Genomic DNA, 12,410 nt, shown 5'->3' on the forward strand with positions numbered 1-12,410 from the left:
GAGTTGAGCAGTTGTTAAGGATAGTTGTGCAGTTGGTAGGATCTGCAATTTGAAGATGAACTCACTGGCTTAACAATTTCTCTAAGGTCAGTAAACTTCTCCTGAACTGTATCCATGTTCTTGGAGTATTACCCCTGGCATTGACCTGGGCAGCTATCTGTTCATATTGCCTCCTGGTCATTTGTGTAGTGAGATCCCTGCACCATCTTGCCCCCCCCCACCACGCACCTCACCCCCCCCCCACCCCCCCCTCCCGCTCTGCGATTATAGGACCTCTCAGGATCTCTCTGCAATGTTCCACCTCTCAATCAAGGTCTCGAGCTCATTATAAGAAAACCTTGGTGCGTGCTCCCTGCCATGTTCATCTGTTCTTCAACCTCCGACAAATTTAGCTCACAAATGATGCCCCCACCACCTATTCCAGGCACAATGCGCCTTCTCTTTGAGAAGTGCAGGCTGCCTTAAGGAGCTCTAGGTACTTGCATTCCTGGGACTCCTGCTGGTGGGTGCAGCCAACAGAGAGCAAGGACAGCACTGACCTCACACAGCTGTCCTTTAAAACAGCAAACATTTAGCATCCTACTTGCATCATCATGAAAGCCTATGAGTTAACTGTGCATTGTAATCCCTGTGTCTGTTTTCACGCCTTTAAACCCCTTCCTAGTTTTGCTCTATCCTCTATTGTATAAAATCTAACCTGGTTTTATGGCTTTTAATTGAACCTGTTCCACTACTATTGAAACCCAGGGGCCAATTTTAACCTTATTCACCTGGCAGAAACTGGCTGAGTTAAAATTGTCCAGCAGCTTACCTACCTTTGAGACTCTGGGAACTGACCACTCCTAATTTTAACCTACTTGACGAAACAAACATCAAGGAGACCTGTCCAGAGCAAACAGGGTCCTTTTTCATGAGTGCATGTTGGGTCAAAATGATGTCATCAGGGTCTGACTGCAATTTTAGCATGACAGCCCTGAGCAGGAAATCACTGTGGTTTTCTCATCAGGTGTGGATAACAGAGAAGTGGCTCTGGACCAGAACAGGTCTAAATAGGTACTTAAAAAAAAACACTCCCCCTGGTCCTACAAGGAAAGCTTAGACTTTCTCTACTGTGGATTCACATCCTGTCCCATCCCAATCATTAGACATCCATGTGACAACCCCTGCAACTCGTCCAGCCGACTACCTGGTGTCAACTCCTGGCTCAAGTCACATCCCTTCCTACTGGCTTCATTTCTAGGTGGGCGGTAAATTGGATGGTGGGTTCTATATGCGGTAGGGATGTTAAAGTAACCTGGGCTTCATTTCTGGAGTAGCAGGTGAATTTATAGCTCATACTGCTCCCCACCTACCCAGGGTTAAAATCGGGCCCCCCATTTCTCTTGATTCTGCGAACTGAAGCCTCTCACCCTTCATACCATCTGAGTGAATCCCTTCTATGCACTCTCCATGGCCCCTTGACATCCTTCCAACATAGGGTAGTCAAACTGAACACAGTGATTTACACAGATTCAGAACTACCTCTTTGCTATTTAGCCCAGTGTAATGTGATATCATTTTAAATATCTGGGTCAAGACAGGATTCATTTGAGATGCAAAAACAGTCAAAAATGAAAGATCCTGCATTTCTATAACTTCGGGGACATCCCAAAGCACTTTACAACTAATTCTGTACTTTTGAAGGAAATGTGCAGAGCAAGATCCATCAAACAACATTAATGACTAGATAAACTGTTTTGGTGAGATGGGTTGAGGGATAAGTATTGGCCAGGGCATTGCAAGAGCTCTGTTGTTCTTCAGATAGAGCCTTGGGATCTTTTACATCACCTGAGAGGGTAGCTGAGCCTCGATTTAACATCCCATCCGACAGACGACATCTCCAACAGTGCAGCACTTCATCAGTACTGCACTGGAATGCCTGATTAGATCCTTTGCTCCATTTCCTGAAGGGGCGTTTGAACATACATCCTTCAGACTCACCACCCACTGAGCCTCAGCCAACATGAAAAGCATGAATAAACTCTAGATAAGATGGATTTAAAATTCTGTTCACTCTTCTGGAGAAGCTAAATCCTCTTCTTTGCTTCTCAAAGTCTACTCTCATTAGATGAGTCTTGCCAACCCTTCCTCAGGGTTTGAAAGACAGTGTTATGTTGTGAGTGGAGAGTCCTGAGATATTGTAAGAGTGGGAGAATAGTTAGTGGGAAAGAAAGTGAGGAGTAGAAGTTCTCACGATCTTTTGATTTCAATTTTAAAAAAGGAGCCAGGTCACTTGGGAGCAAAATCAAGAATTAGTTTTTCACCCAAAGTGAACTTCTAACCTCTCTTCCCCAACAAAAGGCAGAGCAAGGTAGGGGTCCAGTCAAATTTTCAAATCTGAGATTGATGGATTTTTGTTGTATAAGATTATCATGGGATATTGAGCAAAGGGAGGTAAATGGTGTTGAGTACCAATCAGCCATGATACAATTGAATGGTGGAACATCAAGGGGCTTCATACTGTTCCTATGGTACAGGACACTTATGACTAGTTCTGGGAAGGTTACATGGGGTGAGTTTGACTTACACTGAGGAGGTGGCTGAAGGTGAGTCTTTTTAGTGTTGTAATGGCACTGGATGAGTGTGAGCAGGCTTGAAGAGGTGGCAATGCTTCTTCAATTCATTGTCTGGGTAATGCTGCCTGTTAGGTTTACGTAGTGGGAGGGTTCTGCAGTTCCCACTGCAATTGCAGGTTCATCACTTGAAGTTGTGACAGTGATGCAACTGATTCTGTTTGCTACTCTCACACAGGCTGATTACAATTTTTGCATTCTTTGGAGAACTGAGCGGACAGCAGTTTGATGCCCATCAGCAATGGACAGTGTGAGTGGACAGAAACAAACAGTCATCAAATAAAAGTAAGAACTGATCACAAACCACAGAGAGGAGGAATCTGATGAACTTTGGCTCCTGCATTCCTTTTCTGGAGAGCTTTTCATAGTCGAACTGCCTCCTGACCACATCTAAACCATCCATCTTCTGGCTTTTAAACATTCATTTAATGTCTGAATCCACAATTTGAGATAAAATTAGAGAACATTTAGAATATGGGGAATTGGAGATAAGCAGCACGGATTTGTTCAAAGCAAGTTGTGCTTAAGAAATTTAATAGAGATATCTGAAGAAGTGATTGATTGAGAATAAAGGGAATGTAGCAAATGTAGTCCATATGGGTTTCCAGAAGGCAATTGATAAGCAGCCCACAAGAGGCTTTTTAGAGAAGGTGTGCGTCAAAGCTGGGATAGGTAGTTTGTCAGCAGGTAGGAAAGGAGTTAGGGCAAATGGGTGTTAATGTCCAGGGATTAGTGCTGGGCCTAGTTTTGTTCTCTTATGTACCAATGATTTGGACTAGGGAGCTGATGGTGGGTTGATAATGAGGAGACTGAAAGATATTAGGAGCAGAGACCAGGAACTGGCTGGTGGAAGACAGGTGGCAGATGGAGTTAAACAAGGAGAAGTGTGAAGGTTTGGGAGGAAAAAGGGGATTGGGCAATGCATTTAATGGAAAGACATTGAAGGGTGACAATAAACAAAGGAACTGCAAGTGCAGCCTGGGAAAACCATTAAGAACAGATGGGTGGCATTTTGAGCTTTATAAATAGGCCTAATTTATACAAGAGAAAATAAGTACTGATGAATTTTTACAAAACACTTGTTAGGTCACAGTGAGAGAAGTATATACATTTTTGATGCCCCATTGTAGAAAGTACATTAAATCTATAGGAATTGTGTAATATGGCTTCACCAATATAATGCCAGGGATGGGAAGCTATAGCTGTGAGGAGAGATTTCAGATACTGTGACTATTTCTACTGGTCCAAAGAAGGTTATGAGGGTATTTTATTATTCTATAAAGATTTTTTTAGATTATAAGGGTGGGATGAATAAAGAAAGACTATTTACTCTGTATGTTGAGTCAATAACTTGGATGAAGGGACCAAGTGTATTGCAGCCAAATTTGCTGATGATACATGATAGATAGGAAAGTAAATTGTGAGGACGATACAAAGAGTCTGAAAAGGGACATAAAGTGAATGGGTAAAAAATTGGCAGATGGAGTATAATGTGGGAAAATGTGAGGTTGTCCACTTCGGTAGGAATAATGGAAAAAGCAGAATATTATTTAAATTGACAGAGACTATAAAATGCTGTGGTACAGAGGCATCTGGGTGTCCTTGTATATGAATCTCAAAAAGTTAGCATGCAGGTACATAAGTAATTAGGAAGGCAAATGGAATGTTGGCCTTTAGGCAGATGGAGCATAAAAGTAGGGAAATCTTGCTACAATTATACAGGGCAATGGTGAGCCTACATCTGGAGTATTGTGTACAGTTTTGGTCTTCTTTCTTAAGGAAGGATATACTTACATTGGAAGCAATTGAAAGAAGGTTCTCTAGACTGATTCCTGGACTAAAGGGGTTTTTCTAATGAAGAAAGGCTGAGCAGTTGTGTCAATACTCATTGGTGTTTAGAATGAGAGGTGATCTTATTGAAACATGGGATTCTGAGGAAGCTTGACAGGGTGGATGCTGAGAGGATGTCTCCTCAATCTCATGGGGAATCTAGAGGTAGGGGACACAGTTTAAAACTAATGACCCTGATTTTTACGTTCTGTTCACTGGGCGCCTGTACCCTGGAAGATGCGCTGGGGGACCCCTCAGCAGTCCATAGGCAAAGACTGCACGGGAATTGTCCGGGAAGTTTCAACTTCCATTGGGCAATTACTCTGGCTGGGATTTTCCGCACCTGCCCACCACCGGGATCTTCCGGTCCTGCCACAAGTCACTGGCTGGGGCGCTGCCTCGCCCGTGGCGGGTCCCACCCGTGACAGGGCCGGAAAACCCCGGCCTCTGTGTCTGAACCCTCTGAAACTCTGATTTGAAGTCAGAGACTTTGAATGGTTCTGACTCTCTTAACAGAGAGGAAAGGTTAGAGGAATTAAAACTAGCTCTAACTCCTTGGAGTATAGTGGAAGAGAAGCTCCCTCACGTGGCACTGGGGGGTTAACCCTGTGGAATTGTCAATGATATCAACGAAGAACAAGCATGTGAGTCACACAGGGAATCAATGAAAATCCACGTAGAATTGGCGATACACAAACAAATTTCTCCCCCGTGTCCTTTCACAAGAAATGGCTGAGACAGAGACTGCTGCTCTTGTAAGAGAAAATTGGATGAATGTTTGAAGCAGAGGAAGGTACAAGGATGGTGGGATGAGTTTTGGATTGTTGTCACAAAGGACCAGTACAGACCTGATGAGCTGAATGGCTTCCTGCTGTCAATGTTTAGGGTTCTATTCAGCTGCTGGCGCTTGGAGTTCATCCCAAGCACTGTAAAAGTGACATAGGTAAGAGACACCGACATCTCTTTTCATCAGACTGTGACTTCTGTTAGATGCTAGCAGTATAGCTACTGGTCCAGGTGAATTCTCTAAGGAGACCAGCAGTCACTTGCTGACCTGATACAGGGATCAAGCCAATCACAGCCTCCCCTGCAGTATGAATGCTGCCAATTAAAGTGGGGCATGGATAACAACCGGAATTCAAAGGTGAAAGAAAGTGCGATTGGCCTTGCGATCAGTTGCAACACATATGTTACCCATTGATTTGTTCCTTGTCCCCTGTACACAGTGCACAGGCATTGCAAGCACATCAGCAACTCTCCATCCACAAATACCATAATCAGCTCACCAAGGCTCCATAGCCATCACCTTCCAAACCTGCGACCTCTACCACTTAGAAGGTCCAGGACAGCAGATAGAGGGGAACACCACCTGGAGGATCCCTTCCAAGTCACTCACTGTCCTGACTTGGAAATATATCAGCTGTTCCTTCACTATCGCTGGGTCTAAATCTTGGAACTCCCTCCCTAACAACATTGTAGGTGTACCTACACCACATAGACTGCAGCAGTTCAAGAAGGCAGCTCACCACCATCTTCTCAAGGGCAATTAGGGATGGGCAATAAATGCTGGTCCAGCCAGCGACACTCACATCCTGTGAAAGAATATTTATTAAAAAAAATCAACCCTTGGATCAAAAATGAGAACAAACAGTAAGCATTATAGTTAGCCTGGTAACTACCACTGAGAATCGAAACCAGTCACAAACTAATAGTGAGAAAAGTAACCACTATGAACATTGCAGTTCTCTGCTGAGCATTGGGAATTTTACATCCAATCCCGCTCCAACAAGGATCATTGTATCCAGTCCCTATCCAATTCTGAGCATTGTACACAGCCACAGTCTATGTGACTCTAGGCACTGGACACCCATGGGTTCTGTAGGTATGGATTTTACAACTGTGTTCCATGTATACCTATTGATCAGCAGTGAACTGGATCCAATGTACATACCACAATTTTCAATTTGGTGTCATTATTTATGTTAATCATAATGAGCAGAATCACTGAGGTGCTGATGGCAAAAGGAAATACAAATATTAAGTAGGATTGAAAAATTGTAGCTGTTTATGAGAATAATTCAGAATATAGAGTGACATCAAACAATTGTTTACATAGTGACGTGATGGGAGAGGATAGAGAAAGCAGACAGATTCCAGTCTTCGAGGAATCTGCAAGAAGGGACAATTAATACAAGATGAAATGTATGATATTTAAAATAAAGGGCAGGAGGAACTTCATAACCCAGAAAACTGTAAGGCTGTGAAATTCAATTCCAGAATTCAGACAGAAACTGTGAAGAATTAACATTAGATTAGACATATGGATGAAGGGAAAAAAGTATATGAGAACAGAGTGAGTAAAATTGATTAAGTCTTTGCTCACATAGAAGGTAACCATCAACACAAACTGGTTGGGTCAAAAGACTTGTTTCTGTGCTGCAAGTTCTTGGCATTTCTATCTGTTTTCTGATGCAGTATTGTCAAGCAATGCAATATTGCATTCTGATGCTGTATTCTGTTACAACGCAGTAGTGTGTTACAACACAGTATTGTGTTACAATGCAGTATTGTGTTCTGATGTATTATTCTGTTACAATGCAATATTGATATTGTGCCATTATTGATTATTGAGCTATTATTGATTACTGTGATGTGATTTAATCATTGTTCAATGATTCAGAGTTGTGTTATTATTGATTATTTTGTTCTGCTGCAGTTTTATGCTATGATTCTGTAGTATGTTATGATGCAGTATTGTGTTCTGATGTAGTGTAATGTTATTACTGATTAATTGTATTATCATTCTGTGTTGTGTTCTTATTTCATTGTGTCCTCATGTTGCATTTCTCTCAATGAAATGAAGATGGTTCACAAACACACCTGAGTTTGTTTTTAGAAGTGAGGTACCTAAGAGAACATATCACATTTTAAAACCAGGTTGTGTGCTCCTCAATGTGAATGACTGATGTTGCTGGTTTAATATAGTGCGTCGACAGTGTTCTGCACCGATATGAGAATAATAGATCACACAGTCATACATGGACAAACTCAGTAACATTGTGTTCTTTTTTTCTGTATTAGACTAGATAAATTTAATAATTGATATCCACGGTTTGGGCTCAGTGAAGTTTTTGAGAGATATATCAAGCTCTGTCATTCAACCACAAGGCACCCTGGAGTTAACATTAACAGAAAGGTTTGCATTGGAATTTGGAATAACTTATTTTAACATACTGTATCGTGTTAATAAGATACCTTAAAGGGATGTGTTAAAGGTTGCTGCACAAAAAAAGGGATATGTAAGTCGATATTGTGGAAGATATTACAGACATAGTAGCTTAAGGAGGATGCTGTAATGTGTTAAACATACATAGCAGCTCCCTATAACCTCTTTGATTACCCACTGAGTATATAAGCCATATGGAGAGGCAAGACCCAGGGTAGAGGGAGCGGGATTAGACTGGAGGCTCAGAATTGGTAGAGATCTGGAAAGTCAAATAGAACATTCTCTGAATCTCAGGGCCAAATTTTCATCTGGATGCAGAAATACGTTTTGGCACGAGTGGCCATACTTTGATTTTTTTTGCAAGAAATCCAACTTTCCTCTGCATTCCCGGACCAGCGCCATTTTCCTCTGGCCTCTTTGTGGGTCAGGGATGCCTAATGTGCAAAACACACACCCATTCCCGGAGAAGCTAGGTTCCTCAATTTAAATGGGGGGTGGGGGGGAGGGTGTGGGGGGAGTGTGATTTCCTCCTGCACACCATTTTAGCCCGACAGTCCAAGGTTTTGGAAGCTTACTAAAAGCACACCAGGTTTGAGGGTACCTGAAGAAAGCGGAAAGCCTGCTGAGGAGCCAGGAACATCCTGAAGGGTAAGTATAAAACGTGTTGACACCTTCAAACTCTGGACTCTCAGCAGTGTGGTTAACTCTTAAATGCCCTCTGAAATGGCCTAGCAAGCCACTGAGTTGTATCAAATTGCTATGAAGTCCAAAAGGAATAAAACCAGATGGGCCACTCAACATCGACCCAGACACCGGAAATGACAATGACAAACCCAACCTTTGTTGAGCCTGTAAGGTCCTCCTTACTAACATCTGGGGGCTTGTGCCAAAACTGGGAGAGCTGTCCCACAGGCTAGTCAAGCAACAGCCCGACATAGTCATCCTCACGGAATCATACCTTACAGATAATGTCCCCAATATCCACACCATCGTCATCCCTGGGTGTGTCCTGTCCCACCGGTAGAACAGACCCAGCACAGGTGGCGGCACAGTGGTATAGAGTTGGGATGGAGTTGCCCTGGGAGTTCTCTACATTGAAATTGGACCCCATGAAGTCTCATGGCAACAGGTCAAAGAAAGGCAAACCTCCTGCTGACTACCACCTACTACTGCCCTGTCCCCCTCAGCTGATGAATCAGTGCTCCTCCATGTTGAACATCAGTTGGAGGAAGCATTGAGGATGGCAAGGGCACAGAATATACCTGGGTTTAGGACTTTAATGTCCATCACCAAGAGTGGCTCAGTAGCACTACTGACCGAGCTGGTTGAGTCCTAAATGACATAACTGCTAGACTGGGTCTGCGACAGGTGGTGAGGGAACCAACGAGAGGGAAAAACATACTTGACCTCATCCTCATCAACCTGCCTGCCACAGATACATCTGTCTATGACAGTACCAGTAGGAGTGACCCCTGCACAGCCATTGTGTAGACGAAGTCCCGTCTTCACACTGAGGATACCTTCCATCATGTTGTGTGGCACTACCATCGTGCTAAATGGGATAGATTCAGAACAGATCTAGCAACTCAAAACTGGGCATCCATGAGGTGTGAGACATGTGCAGCTGCAGGATTGTATTCAACCATAATCTGTAACCTCATGACCCCGCATATCCCCAACTCTACCATTACCATCAAGCCAAGGGATCAACCCTGGTTCAATGAAGAGTGCAGGAGGACATGCCAGGAGCAGCACCAGGCATACCTTAAAATAAGGTGTCAACCTATTGAAGCTATAACATGGGACAACTTCCTTGTCAAACAGCATAAGCAGCTAGTGATAGACAGAGCTAAGCGATTCCACAACAAACAGATCAGGTCAAGATTCTGCTGTTCTGCCACATCCAGACTTGAATGGTCATTGTCAATTAAACAACTGACCGGTGGAGGAAGCTCCACAAATATTACATCCTCAATGATGGACGTCCCAGCACATCAGTGCAAAAGAGAAGACTGAAGCTTTTGCAAGCATCCTCATCTGTAAGTGGCAAGTGGATGATCGATCCAGCCTCTTCCTGAGGTCCTCAACACCACAGATGCCAGTCTTCAGCCAGACTAATTCACTCCATGTGATATGTAATGGCTGAAGAAGCCGGATACTCCAAAGGCTATGGGCCTTGACAATGGGTGGAATTGTCCGTGCCCGCTGGCAGCGGGCATCATAGGTAGCGGGTGTGGACAATATGGCATGATCTGGTTCACGACGGCGGGAAGGCAGGTCGCGATTGTCCACTCAGCCCGCCGACAGTTTGCCACATTTCCCGCCAATGGTCAGTGGGGAGCTCATTGTAATACATCAGCATCTCATTGAAAGGCCATCCCTCCAGGCTCTGGAAGACCGCCAGATCATCCGTCCACACTGGCGGGAAAGCACATTGACATGTTTCACAGTGGCACACAGGCCACATGCACTTGGCGGCCTTCACTTTGGGGATACTGAAGGTGAGTGAGCAGCAGCGTTCTCCACAGATTGCCAGGGTCATCTGTTGCTCTGAAGGCTTCAAGGGCGCCGGGGTTGGGGGCCAGGATGAAGTGCCACCCGGGCCCCGGATGCGACTGTAGCCGGTGGGAGGGAGAGTGGTGTCTGGAGGCAACTGCTGCCCTGGCATTGGATCCTGTGCACAAGCATTTGAGGTGGGGGACAGGGTAGGCGAGGGGAGTGGCCACACATTATGGACAACTGTATAAACCGACCATCCGTCTGCAACTGAGGCAGTTCAGTGATATTATTGGGGTCAGGCTCCTAGCTTGCCCGCTCACGCAAGCAATGTGGAGGCATCAATGTGCCACCAAGCCCTCTGGGCTTAACCCCTCACCCACCCCGGCACAGACTTCGAGTCCGCCACCACTTTACTGGACTGCGGAGCAGTTGGGCTGCACACATTGTACAATCTCCTCGCTAACACTGTCCAGGTAGCAGTCACTGCTGGGGGCAATCACAGCCCCTGGCAATCTCAGCATCCCGGTTTGGATCAGTGTCCCCCATGTCGCAGGTTGACAGGGCAGCCATGCAGCTCACACACCTCTGGTCATCTGAGGGGTAACCAGCACACCCTGAGAAGCGTTAAAGGGCAGTCAAACAGGCCAGGAAAGGTGCTAAGTACGCCTAAGCTAATCACGTCTCTCACTCTCTCTTTCATGCTGCAGGAGGACCACATCAGGATCATGGATCCTGGTGACCTAGCTGTATGCCTGATGGCCTTCAGAGACTGAAGAAGATGGAAGAGAGAGTGACTGAGGCTCCTGGCTGTGCAAAGGCAGGAGCAGCAACCTCATGAAGAGGAGGCAGCAGCAGATCCCACATACGGTTCCCAAGAGCGACAGTGAGCTGTGGCTGGTTGGCGCCTAGCGACACCCAGGGTCTATAAACGCCACCAGCCATTCCTGCAGATGACTGAGAACCAGTGTAGCCAACGACAGCACATGTCTAGGAACCTGGTTGGTCATATCTGCCACTTACTACTGGACTTGGCACCAAGGGGACATGGAGGGCATTCTTTGCCAGTGGCTGTGAAAGTGACCACAGTGCTCAATTTCTATGCCAGTGGCTCCTTTCAAGGCTCCACAGGTGACTTCTGTGGGATCAGATAAGCTGGCACCCACAAATGCATCCATACGTCACGGATACCATCTTCTCCTTGGCACACAACTTTGTGCATTTCACCCAGGACCGAGACAGCAGCCAGGATACAAGGGCCATTGGATTCACCCTGATCTCAGGATTCTCACAGGGACAGGGTGTGACTGACTGCACTCATGTGCAGCTCAGGTCTCTGTTGCTACACTCGGTGGACTTTATCAACCACAGGGGCTTCCACTCACTGAACGTGCAGCTGGTATGTGACCATCAAACGCATCCTGCAGATGTGTGCACGGTTTCCAGGGAGTGTGCACGATGCCAACATCCTGAGTCACTCACAGATCCCTGCAGTCTTTCAGGATCCATAGAGGCTGCAGGGTTGGCTCCTTGGGGACAAGGGCTTTCTCAGAGGCCGAAGCTGATGACATCCATGCGGCGACCTCAGACTGCAGCAGAGCGACATTATAATGAGGCTCACGCAGCAGCTCACAACCTGGTGGAGCAGACCATCGGGATGCAGAAGGTGCTGTTCCAGTGCCTGCACTGGTCTGGTGGAGCCCTGCAATAGAGTCCGCAGAGGGTGTCACACATCATCGTCTGCTGTGCCCTTTACAACCTGGCACTACAATGGGGAGAGGAACTGGCTGAAGAGGGGATGGAGGAGCTGGAGGTCTCCCCCTGAGGACGACTCCGGGGATGAGGGTGAGGGGGTCCTTGGTGATGACGATGGGGATGAGGCTCTTGCATTGGCTAGGCAAGGCAGGCTCACTCAGGAGGCCCTCATAGCTGCCAGATTTGTGGAGGATGATGACGAAATGCAGTGAGGTGTCCCCATAGATCCTCACATCACAATTGTGAACCCTTGACTCCAGTCTGGCTCATTGAAGCACCAATACCCTCTGTGAGAATGCTCCCGTTATGGAGATTCAGTGGAGGCCCTAATAGTCGCTCGATCTCAGGAGGATGACGACAATATGGCGAGGACTCTATAGATTTTTACATGGCCTCTGAATGTCTGACTCCTGTCTGGCCGAGGGCAGCTCACTTGCTCCATGATCAGGACCATCGCAGAGATGTAGCCATGAAACTCTAGATGCATCTGA

The sequence above is a fragment of the Carcharodon carcharias genome, chromosome 23 (assembly GCF_017639515.1).
Source record: "Carcharodon carcharias isolate sCarCar2 chromosome 23, sCarCar2.pri, whole genome shotgun sequence".
In the NCBI taxonomy this organism is placed as follows: Eukaryota; Metazoa; Chordata; class Chondrichthyes; order Lamniformes; family Lamnidae; genus Carcharodon; species Carcharodon carcharias.